The sequence below is a fragment of the Corvus hawaiiensis genome, chromosome 1, assembly GCF_020740725.1.
Source record: "Corvus hawaiiensis isolate bCorHaw1 chromosome 1, bCorHaw1.pri.cur, whole genome shotgun sequence".
In the NCBI taxonomy this organism is placed as follows: domain Eukaryota; kingdom Metazoa; phylum Chordata; class Aves; order Passeriformes; family Corvidae; genus Corvus; species Corvus hawaiiensis.
Window position 1 is genome coordinate 36,031,146 of NC_063213.1, and position 18,057 is coordinate 36,049,202.

General features: G+C 41.1%; 1 protein-coding gene across 4 annotated transcripts in view; it reads right to left on the reverse strand.

The window, feature by feature from the left end:
• TMEM108 (transmembrane protein 108) overlaps positions 1 to 16,991 on the reverse strand; it is a 164,482-nt gene extending 147,491 nt beyond the window's left edge. The window contains exons 1-2 of one of the 4 annotated variants that reach the window (XM_048300416.1): positions 16,933 to 16,991; positions 9,116 to 9,245 (exon numbers count right to left, since the gene is read on the reverse strand). The gene's annotated coding sequence lies outside the window, so the exon portion shown is untranslated. The other 3 variants (XM_048300408.1, XM_048300425.1, XM_048300433.1) reach the window with 3 other exon arrangements.
• Positions 16,992 to 18,057: the final 1,066 nt, after the last annotated feature.

Here is an 18,057-nt window from a genome sequence, read left to right on the forward strand (position 1 = left end):
GTTGTCAATTTTCATGCACAATTGACTACACAGCAAGTAGTTCAGTATAATTCCTAGTATATCTAACTTAAAAAGAAAGACAGTGCAAACCACCTATGGAAGAGATGTATTACTGCGAATAGCTTCATTTAAAATTTGATTTAGAGTCAGACTACTTCTTTGCAACAAAGGTAGAAAGAAGGTGGGTTAAAGCAACTACACAGAAGGTCCTAAGGGAAGAGACACTGCCCAATGATGAAATCACTCTCCCAGGAGTAGCGACTCATAGTTTCTATTTCTGTCATTCCTGTTATCATAGTGCTAAGACCTTGAGAGGAGGATATATGGTATGTGATGGGGCCAGCTTCTCTGATTTTACCCAACACCATACTTGCATTCCTAAACAGCTGCAATAATTACACTATAACTACTCATAGAGCACTGCCTAACACAGGTCAGACACTGCCTCAGAAGGGTACTGTGAAGTTTAATTAATGTACACAAAACACTTGGAAAGCCTGAGACCAGGTCATTGCACCACTGCAAGGTTGTATGCCACAGCCACTGAGCAATATTACTGGAATTTTGAAGAAAAATAGTGAATGATCCCATTTTTGCAACAGGTCTGAGTATTTGTCATAACCCAGTAATATATTTCATATCAGACAGGGAAAATGAAGGCAATTCAGTAGGACATGAGGTTATGAGGAAATAAGAAGCACTGAAAAAAAATTTGTGGAAAAATTTTCACAGCTACCCTTCCTGCAATGTTTCAGTGAGTTCTCCTCTCATCAAATAAGAACTTACAACTAATATGTGAATATCCCCTGAGGACAGCCATCCATGTCAGATTTCAGGATATTAGATTAAACACAGAGCTTATGTTACTTGTACAGAGTGTGAAAATTATCTTCCCACTCCCTCAACGCCTTCCCCGACTCTCTCTCCCCAGCTCCCGCCTCGGCACCAAACCTCAACGGCTGTGCTATCAGACTGAGTGCTAGACTGGTTTCGTACTACTAGTCGCTGGTATCTAAAATCACCTTTCCTTTTAACAAAAAGTCACTGCTGGCAGCCATCTATCCAAACGCAATTCTTAGGGAGCCCTGATGGTACTCTCTATCCTATGGTTCTTAAAAACTAAACACACATTTTGGAAAGTAGACAATTATTTCTTTTTTGCTCCACTGAAACAGATGCACACCTTAGATGAGACGGTGCCTCTGATATCTGAGGTAGTTAGAAGTTTTCTGCAGTTTTGCATGGAAAGATCTGCAGGAAAGTAGGCAGAATGGCTTCTTCTATGCCTGAACTGATCTACTGATCATTGTAGCCAGTCTTCATACTTGAAAGCCAATACTCCAGGGAAATTTTTAAGGAAAATTTCCCTTACAGGTTTCATGACATCGCTTTTCTGTGCCTTTTCTACCTGTGCAGGAGAAAATCACTACACTTCTGTCCCAGCAGCAGCTTATGTGAAGAGTGGAAAGACTGCTATTTCATTAGGACTGCTTTGCTCTGATCTGCCATGTGTACAGCACATGAATTATTCTATTTCAGTCTTTTATTTCTGAGCTTACTTTAAAATACATGGTACCACTTACATCAGAGAGAAACCAGGCATTAGGATTTCTCAGCCTGCTGTTGGCTGGCTTGTTGAAAATTACCACCTCCACTTCTTGCCAAAATTTTTTTAACAAGTTCCAGGTTTCCTTCACTCTTCCAAGTCTGGAAGCCAGGTGTTCTGCACCTTGAATCATGAGAGCAGCAACATTAAATTAGAAAAGATTCTGGATGGAACAAGACTGGAAACTCAGCAGATATGCAGCAGAAAGTAATTGGGAAGTTATATACAAGTGAAGAGCACAAAGCACAGGTTCCATACATATATACATATATAATTGATGCTGCAAGAGACAGATGTTACCCATGCCTAGTAAGTTTAGCACAAGACTATAGGAAAGCTAGCATTAGATTAAGAGACACCATGTAAATCTATTTGCTATGAATTTAGATAAGACACAAAAAAAAGCTACCTGCTAGCATAAAAATGTCTTTGGTATTTTTCTGATCAAGCAGCAGAATACTTCCACTTCTCCACAGAGCAGAAGTTCAAGGGACGAGACAGTCCCAGGAGGGAAACACAAAGAAGATTCCACTTAGTGTAAAGCTGGATAAAAACAGAGTGATCACCCATAAGCAGACAACTAAAATTAACCTGTAAAGGTGCAGTGAGATGAAGGAAGAATTTCAACAGCCTAAGAGGAAGGATGAAAGACATCACATCCTCCAAAAGCAGAAAATCAAGGCAAGACATAAATGATGTCTTGCCTTAATGAAAGATGAACAAAGATGCAAACTACAACAGAGAAACAGAAAACTGAAAAATGCAGTATTATTAAATTGCCAAAGAAAGTGCAAAATAAAAGTGTGGTGGTTCCTGCCAGTTGGTACCTGACAGCTTCCATTCTGAAAGCTACTAGGATGTGTGGCAGAATCAGGAAATAAAGGTAAACATTGTCTGCCTAAGACATCATGTTAAGAGTGATTGTACTCAAGGGCAGGAGGATGACATTTCAAAAGAGAAAGAAACAACTGCAAACTAATATCTCTATTGTGATAGGTAAACCATCTTTCAATTTAAAGGAAAGGTCTGAGAATAAGATTTTACATGCACTATTTTTGGTGAACAGCTGCCTTTACCAGAAGATCAGGCATGAGCAGTTAATAGCCCAAATCAGAAAGAACAGAACAAGGTGACTCTCTGAAATCATTCTTAGCTTTGAAAGTCTCTTCCGGACAATGGTGTGGAAAATTAAAAAAGATTCAGCATGAAAGGCAGAGCAGCTGAACTACCTGAAGTTTATAGACAATATATACTACCCCCAAAATCTGACTAAGCTGAGCAAGGAAAGTCAGCAGTGGACGCAGCTAAATGAGCAAGAATTCTTCACAGTATTAAAAAAAAAAGGATTAGGACAAAGAACATAACTTTAAAAAAAGCACCAATCTTTTCTTTGAATAGATATAAAAGAGAACATGAGTTATGACACTGATGCATACAAAAGACAACGACAATAGAGGATTTAGGATATTAAACACTTATTTGGTAGCTCACTACGATGCCTAGACAATGCTGCCTGCTGATCATGTTGTTCAAACTAGACCAAAGTTGTATAACAGCAGTACTCTGCACTTTTAACAATCTGGAGCTTCAGCAGCTGCACATATATTTCCACCCCTCATTTCATTCCTGAAGTCAAGCTATTACTCCGTTCAACCAAAGGAAAGATTTAAGGTGGATAATTAGGAAATTATCTAAAGCCATGCAAAAAAACCCCAATGAGATCCCGAGCATATGACCATGCTCAGATCATCTTTGTCTCACTCTCTAGCAAAAAAACACCACTGTGCCCTCTTCTGACATAATCTATCATATATATCAGTTTCTCATGCCTGTACACATTTACAAAGCAACCAACAGTTTAACTCTGAATCCCACACTGAAGTGCATGAAAACAGGCTTTTACAGAACATTTTGAAGTCAAAATCTTTCCCTACTTTTTAAGCACTTCGATTCGACAGCTTGGCAGTCAGCAAGCTTTTCACAGCCGTAAACATCCCCAACCAGTTGCAAAAGAGGATGCTACCTTTCACTTGTGAAACTTCACTTGATGTGCTTCTGCCTTTCTACTTGCAGGCATTCCCTTGACTTCTCAGCACTGCTGTTGGCATGCTAAATGCCAAAAGACAGGTTTTTTAAAAAGAATGTTACTTTGCATTTGCTTTTGCAAAGGCTTGTTTTTAAGCAGTTTAACGTCTAACTAAATTAAGCAATCACCACATGCATGTAAGGAGGAATAAAAAACAAGGGGAAAACAGAAACAAAAAAGAAAAGGTTAAATCACAAATAGAGCTTTAAAAAATTTACTTTTAGTAATTTAACATGCAATTAATAGCACAGATAGAAAAACTAATACACAAGTCACCCAGTATACATTTTCTATCCTGACTTAATTTCTTGTATGAGGATCTTCATTTGTAGGAACCTCTTTAGCATAAAGTGATGCTACCTCAGCTGCAATTTCACCTTTGCAGACAGATTAGAGTTTAAAAGCTCAGTGTGGCCTGCTTCTTGAAAACTGAATCTCTCTTGAATTTCTGTAGTTCTCTGTATTCCATTTACTATTTTCAGTTCTCATCCTGAAGAGCAAACAGTTGAAGTGTGACCTTTTTGTTCACTTTAAATCTGACCTAGAAATGTACAGCTGATCCTTAATCTAACTGAGGACAGGAATGGTATGCCCCACTCATTCTGCAGAAAGATCAGCCTACGGATGTAAGAGCATAGCCAGGTCTGGTGCTTAGTTTTAGAAGTGGAATTTAGTTCTCTGCTTTGCGTGATCCTGGGCTAATCTCAGTGGCCATCTGTATGGGGGTGGGTTAAGGGCATTTCCCCACCCCATCCAGCTGATACGAGGTTGTCCTCAAAACTATGGCTTGTTATGGGCTGTGAGGAACCTGAGGCTAAATAATTAAATACCTAAAAGTCTCCCAGCTTTCATTTCTACGTTTGGTGAGAAGCCAGAGGAAGCACTATTACATGCTGCATAGCCACATTCCTGCTTCTTTCTTTCTGCCAGTACTGATGGACCCACTTAGATTAGTCTCATAGCAAGTTCATCTTTTTATCAGAGTTCCAAGTCTGATTTACACAGTATACCAGTTTACCTTCATACCAGATACTGAACAAGAGATCATACTCCCAAACTCTCTCCACTTGCTGATGGATTCCCCACCACATTCAACAACATTTAACTGTATCCAAAAGACTTTTCATCCCCACTGTCTCCTACCACCCCAAAAGATACACTATCATCTACTGTTAGAAATAGTAATCAAACTTGTCAGGGCCAGGTCACCAAGTAGACTGAATTATGTACATTCAGTGGCATCAACACAAACAAAATGTTATCAAAACAACTTTATTTTCCACCTAGTCATCAAGAAATAACTGCTGCATCTCACATGGCTGCTGGAATAGATGAATAAGCAGCAACAAGTGTTTAGGTATTCTTTACTAAAGAATACTGAATACTTTCCTTTTAGAAACAAATTGAAAACAAAGTTGAAACAATCCCCACATCAAAACCCGAAAAATCCTTTCTGAGTGTTTAGACTGTGATCTTTCTTCATACCATTTTCCTTTTGATGGGTTTTGAATATAATATTCTGTGACTAATGACCAATGTTATCAGTAATAGAGGCAAGAACAACACATTTTATTATTAGGTGGCTCTGTTGTTACTTCTATATCTTAATGTCTGCTTTGGGAGAGCGAACTTGTGAAGCTAACTCCTTCAGGATTTAGCTCATAAAGGATCAGTGACTTCTAGCATGCTCTTGAGTAGCAACAAGGGAAAAACCTTGGATTGCTAGCTGCTATCTCATCATTTTACTTCAGGCAGCACTGGGAAACTGCAAACTTATCACTGGGGACAAGGGATCAAGAGGGCTGAAATTAGAAAAGACAGTTTGGCTGCTTTCAGTTCAAGTGGAGGTATTATGAAAAAGTGTTCCGAATTATGTCACACGGGGCAAGTGTCACTGCAGTTAGTAAGAACTTACTGTGCCAGCAAATGTCAGGACAAATTACCCAGCAGGACAGGCGAGCTGTATGTCATGTTCCCTTCCAAAAGGAAAAGGCTTCCCCCACTGCCAAGAACCTGCTCCCATTTCCAAGCTGATTTAAATCAAACTGCTCTCACTCAAATCAGAACAGCATAGAGGGAGTACTATAGTGACACGATGGGCAATTCTTCGGATCCTTCCCCACTTGCGTGGATGAAATGCTTTGATTCTCCACCACCTTAAAACATGATCACCTCAAGGCTACAGAGCTGTATATGTAAATGGCTGCCTGCAGGTTCCTGAAGGCACTGCTTACCATGCTGATGAAAAATGTCTCACTGTCCCTATGCTCCTGGGTCATACCCATCTAATCTCTCTTGCCTCTTTGATCATATAGTCTTTGCAGAAAGATGCATTTGCAATTTATGTGGAACCCAGCACGGTATGCAGAACAACTGAAGCCTCATCAAGGCCTGAGGTCCCTTAGCACTACTAGAAAAGTGAATAATAGGAACATAAAATTCAGTGCACCAGGAGAAAGACAGGACTAAGTCATAAGCAAATTCCTTTTTTTTTTTTTTGAATTTAAGGAAATCTTTCACTGGACTGCAAACTCCTAGCAAAGTGAACTCATTTTGATTCACCTATCCTTAAGTTTAAAAATAAATGTTTCAATTAAAAATTACAAGTGCTTCAATACGGAGAAAAAACATGTCCTTATGTTCTACAGAGAAAACAAACAAACAAAAAACCCACAACAAAACTAGAGCTACAAAACATTTGGATGAGTTGAAGAATATGTTTATTCAGTTTTTAACTTTTCTAATCTAGGACATTTCAGAGGTTTTCAGGTGCTTCCTCTTCAGGCTTTCATTTTCATGAAATTAATATTAACTGAAACTCAGCTTCTTGTAGTATCGGAATATCTGTGTTGGGTATAAATCAGAAGGCAGCTTGTTCCTCCAGTTCCTAAGCTTTGTTTGGTGTTTCAAGCATTTCTCAGCCAAAACCAGAAAAACACAGCCAAAAGGCTATCAAGAATAATGCCCACAAATAAACCACAATTTAAAAGCTCAGGAATTCAAACTCTGGCTTTGATTTAAGTCACTATTACCTCCAGTTTTTTATTCTATCCTGCAGTTGCAGGCTACCATCAAGAATCACTATACAACATCTACCATATAAACTATTCTATATAACCTATACCAATACAAGAGTCACTATAGTAGATCATCTCAGGTGCTTTAAAGCAGGGAGTGCACAGCACTAAAAGAGCAATGGAGTTTTAAGTGAAGACCAAGACCGTTCACAGTAGTAGCTGGTAACAAGCTCACATTTCCACACAGCAACACTGGAGGGACAACAGACTCTGGCAGATGAAAAGTAACAAAGCAACTCTGGGGCTCTAACAACATTTGTGCTGTGAAGCAGCACCAATAAATCCAGTTAACTAAGATACTGCAGCTACTCTGACCCTGTACATTTTTCTTAGCCACTAGTACATGTTCTTTTCAGATACTCAACTTGTGTGCAACTCTGTCATCAACTTGTGTTCTGAATGGCTGGGCTTGAGCTATGTCTGTGTAAGCACAATTTGCCTCCATGTATTCGTTCTCTATCCCCAGAACGGCTGCTGCAAGAACGCAAATCCTATTTGGAAGGATTACTTGCCACGCAACAGCCAGAGGCCCTGTCCAAGGCTGGGCTCCCTGCTGTGCCAAGAAGCACAAACTCAGAAGCTCTGATCCAGAGAAGGACATGATTAAAGCAGGCAAGGTGGCACAGGAAATGGTATTGTCCCTTCACATACGCAGAACCAAAGCTGTCATTCCCCACCTCCACTGCATACGTCTTATGTAAAGGTGCATTCAAACAAGAAAGCACAGACCAGCAGCAGGCATTTGTACTTGTGGGAGCTGGCAATAACTGGTGGCTATAAAGATTCCACTGGGGCACTTGAGTGTGGACACCAGGGGTTACACAACCATCTAGTAGGGGAAATAAAACTCTCCAGAGAAGCGTCTGCTATCTAGACCAGATCCTACAGGTTTTTATGATCTATGTACATTCCTTCCTAACAACAGTTACAGAAAATTCCTGGAATGCCCCAAGTACTCAAGAGTTTGAATGTGTTTTTCCTTTTAACTTGTGTTTGCTATTGCTTATCTTTGCATTTTCTGAATACTTAATACATATCATCCCTGTTATTTCAGCATGCAAGGGAGCCCCCCCAATACCTACAGGATACGGTGCCACAGTCTGTTATGTTCCCCACCTAAGGATCTCTTCAGTTTAGTTCTTCCACAACAGAAGAAGGAGACTGGTTCTCTCACACTTGTGGAAATGGCAGACTGTAACACTGGTGGTCATATCTCCCCACACAGAACAGAAGTAATTGCAGTGCACTGCACAGGACTGGTCCTTTATCATTTAACACTGGCTGGTGAAAATGGAGAAATGAAGTGTCACACTGACTTGAGCTGAATGTCCTCTCTTCAGCCTCTCTGGGTTAAAGCAGAGACCAGCTAATCCCAGTTGCAGCTGCCTCTTTTTCCAACTGCTCAGCTGCCTGTTATGAGCTCCTGAGTAACACAGAACTGGTATGGTTTTGCATTTTCTTCTAGCAAACTTGTGTTGATCAGAATTGTTAAAATATGAAGTCATCCCATATAGGCACTCTCCAGACATGCAGAACTACATCATCTTGAAAATGAGAAATTTTACTTTAAAACAAGTTCAGTTAATGTGTTTCTCAAGTGTTTCCACCAGTTTCAAGTAGCTTTTTGAAGATCTGTGTTTTGTACCTTCCCTGGAAACAACTCATTAAAGAAAACATTCAGAGTAAGTGACAGTGTATCTGGGCATCAGGCAAAAGATGCCCAGAAAATCTATCAAGCTCTCCATCACCTTCACCTTAGACCAGTAAGTAATTATTTTTACTGGTAGGGAAAAAAAAAAAAAAGGAAAATTAAAGAGATTTTGTAAACAAACCGTATTATCCTGAAAGTGAAAGAACACAAAAACTGTACAAAGAAAATGGCATAACTTGCATCTCCAGACAGAGACATTTTCTAGCATCCAGTTCAGAGACTTTTTCTCCTGATTAGCCTCTACACTAAGTACAGGTTTCAAGTCTGCTTCAATCTACAGCAATTAATAAGCCCATAAAAAATATGCCTTAGGTAAGTAGGAAGGTCTATTAGCACATGCTAAAATTAGACAACCTGTAGAGCTATCTGAACAGATACTTCATATAATAAAATTTTGAATTTTACAGGCCCCAAGGATCAGAATTTATTGGCTTTTGAAACTTGAGGCTTTTTGGGTATGCATATCATCCATTTACACATTGTTATTAATAACTGGCCACAGTTACTAGCAGTCAGCAACTAAGTTGAACAAGCTTTGGAAAACACCTCTACTACCATCTTGGGCAATGCCACAAAAGGGAGCTGCACTGCACTGAAGAGACACAAACCAGCAGAGAAATCCATTTGTGCCTTACCTTGTAATGGGAAGAGCAGATGCCTTCAAACATATCTATATCCATACAGTCCATTGGTTCAGATCTTCCTGGTGATAAAAACTCTTCCAGCTTCTTGCTTCTTTATTTTCAATCTTCCAGCTGGTGCAACCTGTAAATTTACAGAAGTGGGTGTGTTATTCCAAGACGTTTATTCATCTCATTTTATAAGGCATTCAATTTAAATACATACGGCTCTGTGCCATGTGGCTCCCATTGCTCTCCAGAGCTTTCATTGTAATGGATTACACACAACATTGTTTCTGTAGGTTATTGATTTTGGGGAGTATAAGTAGAAGACTCTTTAGGATTTCTTTGCAGACTCAGACTTTCCAGACTGTCACATTCCATATGTGTATATCCTATATATTTGACAACATGCTCCTAATTTTATGAAATTCAAACACTTAACAAAAAACATGGCAAAAATTGCATCTCTGAATTGTCAATTTCTTTGTTAATTTATCTGTTAAAGGTTGATTCTTGTGGAAAGAGACTAAATTCAATTTAAATACTAGTTTCAGAATAAGAAAGCTACTAATCTGAGAAACTGGAGGTTGACAGAGTGGCCAAGATTTATATTCAGCAATCAAGGTAATAAAAAAGAAAAAACCTTCCCAAAAAGTGACTTTGGCCACTGTTCAATGGTTTTCAGGAACAAAATGAATTAGTGGGACAGCAGGAAAATTCAGTCAGAGATTTTTTTTTTTTTTTTTTTTCTTCAAGTACTCAGGGAATCACAGTGAGATTCCTCAAATGTATCCAGGAATGCAGTGCCTTCCAGGCATCTAAATTTGGTCATCTGAATCAAAAGGACCTCTGAAAACCAAGCAACAGGTTCTCTGCTTATACAATACAGTTTTCCTCTGCGAAAGCTATGAGGGAGCCACTTACATATGCTTGACTCTCCACTGCAGATTGTTCAGCATATAGAGCATTACTTCTGTACCTGACACCCCTCTCCAATATCCTGATCCCTCTATGCAGGATCCACAAGCAGAACACATTTTCATGGTGGATTTTACATAAACATATTTCTGTTTTCACAAAAGTTCAATGAAACAACGGAGTGTAATTATCTGTTTACTGGCAGACAGGCAGCCCGTGTTAGCTCAAGAGCTGCTTTGCTGAGCTGTATTCAACTGCTCTAACAACTGTTTCATTATGAGATTTCACCAGACACCCCTGGCTCCAGCACCATGGCACAGCAAATGGGATGCATATTTGCTGCTTTCCACATTTTGGCTCCTGCTGCTTAAAAGCTGTCCCTGCTCTCCACAGAAATTGTTCGTGAGTATTTCAAAGGTTAGTATGGCTTTGTGTGTATGTGGTTTGTAGTATACACATCTTCCATAGGCTGCTCTCTCCCTCCCTTTTTATTATGGAAAATTGAAAATTAACTCACTTCAGTCAGAATGCCTAAAAATCATCAGTGGTGACACTTTATGCTGTATGAACCACTTGTAGCCTTACATCCTGATGTAAATTCTCACCATGAAGGGTGGCACACAAAGCCATCCCATCCCTGCACGGCAGAGGTGACATGTCACACACTGATGGCACACATTACATCTGGTTTGATTGCTATTCAGACCTGAAATTCCTGATGGAGCCAGAAAAAGCCTTGATCCTCAGAGATGTTTTAACAGATCTGTGCCTCCTCCTTGATGGAGACAGATCTCAGATCTGAAAGGTCACGCACAATTACCCTAGAATCCTTGACTTTGAATCTCCAAATAATCACCAACATTACCCAGGCTCTCTTTTTACTCCCAAAATGTTTCAGGACTTGGTTTCTGTGAAGTAAAAGATCTGTCCTCCAGAAGTACTGGGTAAAATGACAGTTATGACCTAACACTGGGAAAAAATACAACACACTCTTGCAAATTAAGCACCACAATGCAAACTGCTAGGAAAAAAACACTGAAAGTGCCACACTATGCAGGTTATTTGAAAATTTCCAGGCTATATTTGTATTCAACACACAGTTTGGGATCTCTCTAATTAGGACAAATCCTCCTTCTTCATGACAGTGGAGCATGCAGAGACTGGCATGGGGAAGTGGCTTGCACTGCAATTCCACTATGTATTACAATTGCTACACCATGCTTGTGCTGGGATTTTGGCATAATACTGTATCACTCTTGCAGAATACAAATCCAACAGTCTTAACACATTAAACCCTTATTTTGGATGGACCAGGGCCTGTAGGTCAGGAGAGGCAGCCAGCAAGTCTTTTTGTCTCTACACAGCCAACCATCTCAGTGAGGTGATCAATCTCCATTTCCCTGTAGCACCAAGGAATCCTAAAGCAAGCAGGGTTCAGACAGAGGTGAGTGGCTGCTGTCCTTTGAATAGTGGGACTAAGAGGAGCTTCACCGAAACATGGACTAGGATCACTCAACCTGGCAGAAAGAGGCAGCAGGTTAAGAAAAGGGACATCTGGGACATAGGCCTTGGCATGTGCCTGGATGCAGGTAAAGAGAACTTTGATGTCATTGTTCTAACACCTTAGCATGGATCACATGGATCATACCTCTGGTGACTTTGAAAAGGAAAACTGTTTTATGTTTCTTGGGTGATTATCAATCTTCTGGAAGAAAAAACAAAAGTACAATGGGCAGACAGGTATGGCTCCAATGACTTTGAGTGACCTATTTACAGTGGATGTGGATATAGACTACCGATAAGGACAAGTTGCAACTATTTCTAAGCTATGAAAGACTCTCAGTATGCCTGTGTGATTTCCAAACACCAAGGAGTTCTGTGCTCTAATGCACACGCATACATGTGTTACAAAACATCAGACCCAACCTTACTGCACAACCTCCATCTTACGACCACCATAAAGGACTCCTAAATGTAGTCCTGCACCATCTATTCTAGAGGACTACTACCCCTGGACTAAAATATGAATGCCAGTGACCACAGAAGGCTTCTCTCACCCATCTCTTCCATAACTAACATATTCTACTAGTGGCTTGTCATAGAACTACTGCTGTTCCTTTAGGCATCATGATGCTTTACTGAAGGGCCCTTCCTGGAAAAGTCTGCCTTAATAGACAGCTTAATAAGGCAAAGTGAGCTGCCCAGCCAAACCTTTTATTAAATTACACTAAAACTGCCTGAATTTATGCCATTGCAAAGACTGTTGAAAATTCTTGGCTGCCCTGGAAGCGTATATACCAACCTCAGAGAAAAAACTCACACATCCTTGTTGATTCATACTAATGTCATTGTTTATAATGACAGGATGCATTAAATCCTGCTTAAATTACCAGGCATAAAAGCACTTGTGGATTGACATGTGGTCTTCCCTCAATAGCACTATAATGGGGCTGAGGTAAACCAGCCTGCTGCAACCAGCATAATGTCTCCAGATGCCTGCATTCCTCTGCACACTCCCACCCACCTCCCACCACATCTCCTACTCTTTTCCCTTTGTCGTTTTCTCTTCTTCCAGCCTTTCTGTTTAGACCTCTCTTTCCTTCTGTACTAGCAGAGGTTGGAGGGCAACTGGCTGGCAAAATGGATTTGCAGAGCAAGATCTGGGACCCTTAGTGGACAAGCTGACCACAGACAAGGAGCATGCCCACATGACAAAGAAGGGACAGCAAAGAAGATGAAACCAGGCTCTTCTCAGGGCCTCACTGAATGAACAAGATGAAACAGGCACAACTGAAAACACAAGCAACTGCATTTAAACAGAAGAAAACTCTCACTGTGAGATTGGTCCAATACAGATACACGTGACCCAGAGAGGCAGTGGAGTCGCCAACCCCAGAGACTGGAGACATTCAAAATTCAGCTGCACACAGTCCTGCACAACCTGCTCTACATGTTTTGAGCAGGGAATGGGACCACACAACATCCAGAGGCCCCTGCAACATCAGCAATTCTACAACCCTGTAAACAGAACCCTGTTCCCAAATTTACTTAACTCTTTTTTTGAAACAGGTTCACCATAGTATGTTACTGACCTGGCTAAATTAAAAACTTGGTCCTGAACAGTATGTGAGAATTTCAGCTGAGGTCTCCACACTTCAGGGATGGAATGGACTGATGAAAAAATGACTTTGAAAATGTACCTAGATGTTAGAGATGCTTCTTCCTCTAAGAATCATGCGGCTCCTTTTATGCTTTTCTTAGGAGAAAAGCTCCAGTGGTCACTGCTGCCTGCAGCAAGATCAGTACTTCTACTTTCAGCATTTAATGCATTACCCACTTGTAGAATTACATTTATGTCTTGCCCTTTATATCATGCTCCCAAATGGTGACTGCCAAGGCAATTTTTAGCAAATCTTTCCCTCAGCCTCCCAGCACACTGGATAAAACCTGCTTTTCTGATGCAGAAAGAATGAAGAGAAAGCACAGAGAATTCATTGCCATAATAAAGAACAAGTTGGACCCTTACCCAGCTCCAGAGAGCTTTTCAAAGGAAAACTGGCAAGCATGCCAGCTCATACAGTTCTTTCAGGGAATGCTATCAGTAAACCAAAGGTCACAATGAGTGTTTTACCTGTGGATTACATATATCATCGTCAGTGGCAAGGATTACTCAGTACCAAGCAGAGATGTGTCATGTTCTTGCCCAAAGAGGGGGCTAAGTGTTCTGCATAATTCATTTCCTCCATCAGCCAGGAGCAAGAGATAGGTCATCCTTTCCTACACACATCACTCCTTATTTCAACACTTACCACACTCCTGTTATTAATGATCTACTGGTAACACCTCTAACCTCACCATTCTGAGTCCTAGTATCTCAAATTCGAAGTCTGAAAAGCTTTATTTATAACAGACTACAGAGCAGATCCAAAGTTGTAACCTGGACTCGCTGCTGTTTATTTTGAAGAATAACTCAGTCTTCAGTCAGACAAGAGAGTTAACTATGAAGCTTTCTCTTTTTGGCTGCTAAGTGAAAAACTTAACAGAAATTTTCATTCTTTCTATTTTGTATATTTACTGTGGCCAGCACATGTCTCCAGATGAGTCATTCATAGTTACCCCACAGTAACTGTGTCTAGTGGTTTCCTTGAAATAATTCAGGGAATAACAGGATTTTTGGTTCACTTAAATTTCTATTGATTTTAAGTTCTATTGATTAAATATCTTCAGTATCACAGTCATGAAATTGCTCCCTATCACTCAAAGGAGATCTCTTCTAACCACCATATTGTCTTTAGTTCTGCTCCACAACACAGCTGAGCTTTGGATGCAAAAACTTAGTACCTATTAATAAAAAATCATATGTTTCTTATTAATTCATTTAGTCATTTAGTAAGTACAGCCAGGCATACCAGTTCATATTTTGCACAAGCAAGGATGTCATGGAACAAGTCAGGGAAGGTTTTCTACACAGATCTACAAACTCTGACAAGAATAAATCATTTGCAAACACATACACTAGAATTAATTACATTAATTGCCTCAATTTACCTGGCAATTGATCAATCTAATTTATAGCATGGCCAAAACTTCTGGTCTACCTACAATCCAGTGACTAGACTGGAGCGTGAGTTGGTTGGTTTTCTTGATGCAACTGAGGTCTGTTGCATGGCCACCAAGGGATTTGGCTTAGCTGAACTCTTGTTTCAGGGAGCTACAGGCTGTGAAGAAATGTAATCTGTGCTGATTCAGCTTATCTGCTAAGGCAAAACTCAGCCCTGGCAAGACCTCCAATCGAAGGCAGCACCAGAGCAGATGCTACAGCACAAGCACTTAGGAATATTGCCTCCTGTTGCCAGGAGAGGAAAGATTGCCCAGTGTTGTCAAACTTTTAAAGGCAGTGACAACACATAAAATCTCTTTAATGTATGCACAGTATTGCAGATATGTCAGCATTATATTGACACATCCATTTTATTAGCAGAAATAAAAGATTTTGTCAATAATAAACTTGAGTTTTGTTTTATTTTATTCTGCATTAGGCTGTTGTAACTGCAGATCCTGGGTGCAATCACATAATTACATCTCTGCCATTGTAACACTTGTAACTGGCTTCCCTCTTTCTTTAATCTCTCCAGTGGAAAGACAAAAGTTCAAACTGTTCCATATCTGGCATTAGTCTAGAGAACATCAGTTTACAAGGGCAGAGCAAACTCCATCAGTTCTAATAGGATTAAAGATGTTTCTGCAGTTTTCGAATCCTCAGAAGTAACACTTTTTTTTTAAAGGAATAACTGGTGTTCACACAACTGATTAGCAGGGTCCACCACAATCAGAATAGCTCGTAAGAAATTTAGCATAATCATTTCACTGCATAAAATACTACTTTATGATTATGACTTACAGTAAGTCTGACATAAACTAGAGGGGAATAGGTCACTCTGGGACAACAGCGTAGTAGGCAACAGCCAGTTGCTTGCATGTGTAGTTTTAGATCTAATTAAGTTTTTAAGTCACTAGAATATCTTCAGATACAGGTAGTGTCACTGTTACTATACTGTTATCTATTCCTACAAATTATCTGGTTAAAATCACTCTGCAAACATCAGACTCAGAACTTAACATAGATTTGAACCGTTGCATCTGCTTTCCACAAGTAGTGCTGCAAAGCATTATCAGAAAATGATTGCTTCATTTTTTTTTTCTTTTGATTGCATTCCCCAATCTACTAATTTGCACACTTTCCCCTCCTCCCCCATGCCCCCCAAAAAATAAAGGCCAGGTGTAAAATGACACCTTCATTCATCAAAAGCACATTCTCATTGCTGATTTACCTTCTCAGGCAGTCAAAGGGTCATTTTTAAACATTAAATTGTCGATAAAGAGGAACTGATCCTGCTTGCTTTAATTAGCAGCTTTTTCCACAGCAGCCTCTCGATATAAAGGACTCCCTCCACAGACCTTGAATGCCTGACTGCTTTCTGCAGTTGAGAGAGGTGAATTTTCTCTCATACAGTATGTATTCTGTAATTCTGCTGCACAAGCATGGCCATTTATTCATAGCGTAGTTCAATTTCCTCCCCAATTTTTCCCATATAAGTCTGTTCAATCCTTAATTACTTATCCATAGTTGTTTTATCTCTGTTACAACCATCTATGCTTTAAAATATTTTAAAATATTTTCCTGAAACAGTCATCTGGCCCCTCCTACTATATGAGAGAAATACATGAAGGCTATCTCTAGTAAACTGCCTATCACTACTACAACAGGCTTTTTCTGTGGTTACACTTCAAGACATCTTTTAAAAAGAATGCCGTCTTACATGCAGTGTTCTACTTTAAATACAACATGCAAGCCACAGGCTCAGTTCATTACGATATGGAGCAGTCTCGTGCCTTTGGCTGTGTATTACTAACACACATCTCTGCAAACTGGTCATGACAAGCACCTGGTAGTTCCTGCCTGAAAAACAAAAAAAATAAAAACATCCTGCCTTCTACCCGAGATACGATGCTTTTCATGCAATGATAGATACTAATATCACCTTCCCTCGCAGCTCCCACCCATTCGGAAAAAGTGGGAAAAATCCACACGCTATTTTCACTACATGCCTACCCCTGAAACTGCTTATTCACATATAACCGAGCCCACTACGCTGCAGAAGGACAGTTACAACGCAATGCTCCTTAAACTATCGGTGCAAGCCACCAGGCTGCTGCCACTTCAGATGATCTCTCGTGAAACAAGAATAAGAAGACAAACCGATAAGCGAACGCGTCTCACAAGCGGAGCCCGATCCCTCTCGCACCCCTGACTCCGGAGCTTGTGCCGCCGAACCGAAGCGCGCAGCCCCCGCCCCGGCGGCGGAGCCCCGGCAAGAAAGAGCCGGCCGCCGCTTACCGCCGCCGCTCACCTCCGCTGCGCTGCGGAGCGAGCGGCGCTGCTGCTCTTGCTGCTCCTGCTGCTGCTGCTTCTGCTGCTGCCCCGGCGGCGGGCGGGGCTCCGCCGGCCCGGCCTCCCCGGGAAGGGTCCCTGGCTGCGGCAGGGCGGGGGAGGCGGCGGCCCCGCCGCGGGGGCGCGGAGCGGCGGCGGGGGGCGAGGCGCGGGCAGCGAATGTAAATGAGAAGCCGCGGCTGCGGCAGGGGCTGTCAGGGGCAGGGTTTTAACGGGGCTGGGAGGGGGGATTAGCCGTAAGTGCGCCGAGAGGGGAAGCCCGGGGCTTAGGGTGGCCGGGCTGGAAAGGTTAACTGCACGACAGAAGGTGTTGGCAGGAATACGGCGTTCCAGTGAAATTACAGGTGGCTGCCACAGCGGTTCCCTCCACACAGCCCCTTCCGCTGCGAGCAGTGGGTTGTTTGACATCCTGGCAGTATTTTACCACTCGTTTACACCAGGGCTCGTATGCTATCAGGACAACTCTTACAGGTTTGAGCCTGGCTGGAAGAGACCTCCAAAGGACATTTACTACTGCTGAGTTAGGATTTATCCCGTAGGCAAGGGAACGCTTGCAGGGACCTTGGTGTGGCTGGTACAAGAGAAACCGAGCCTCGGAAGTGCAGATCTAGAAACGGTGGTAGCTCTCAACCCAGGTCCCTTCCTGTTCAATGCCTTACCCAAAGCACTACTGCTTCACGAACATTTTCCTTCCTCTCCCCTCGTTAGCCACAATCATTACTGGTTGGCATTTTTTTTATATTAACCAATAGAGGGAAAAATCCTACCTTTTTTTGGTTACCTCTTTTTGCCTTAGGTTTGCTATTGCTGTATAATTATTTTCAGCCAATACAAACCTGCTACATCTGTCTTCTGGCAGTGTAGGCTGTCTTACTTTTTACTTCTTATTACTTCAGTGGAAATGTTGAGTGTGTCAGGAATTTAGGACTTAAGAGTGCAAAATGGTACACAGAGATTCTGATGTGTAGAACAATCACAGAATGGTTTGGGTTGGAAAGGACCTTTAAAGGTCATTTAGTCCAACACCCCTGCAATGAGCAAGGACAACTTCAAATAGATCAGGTTGTTCCAAGCTCTGTCCAAC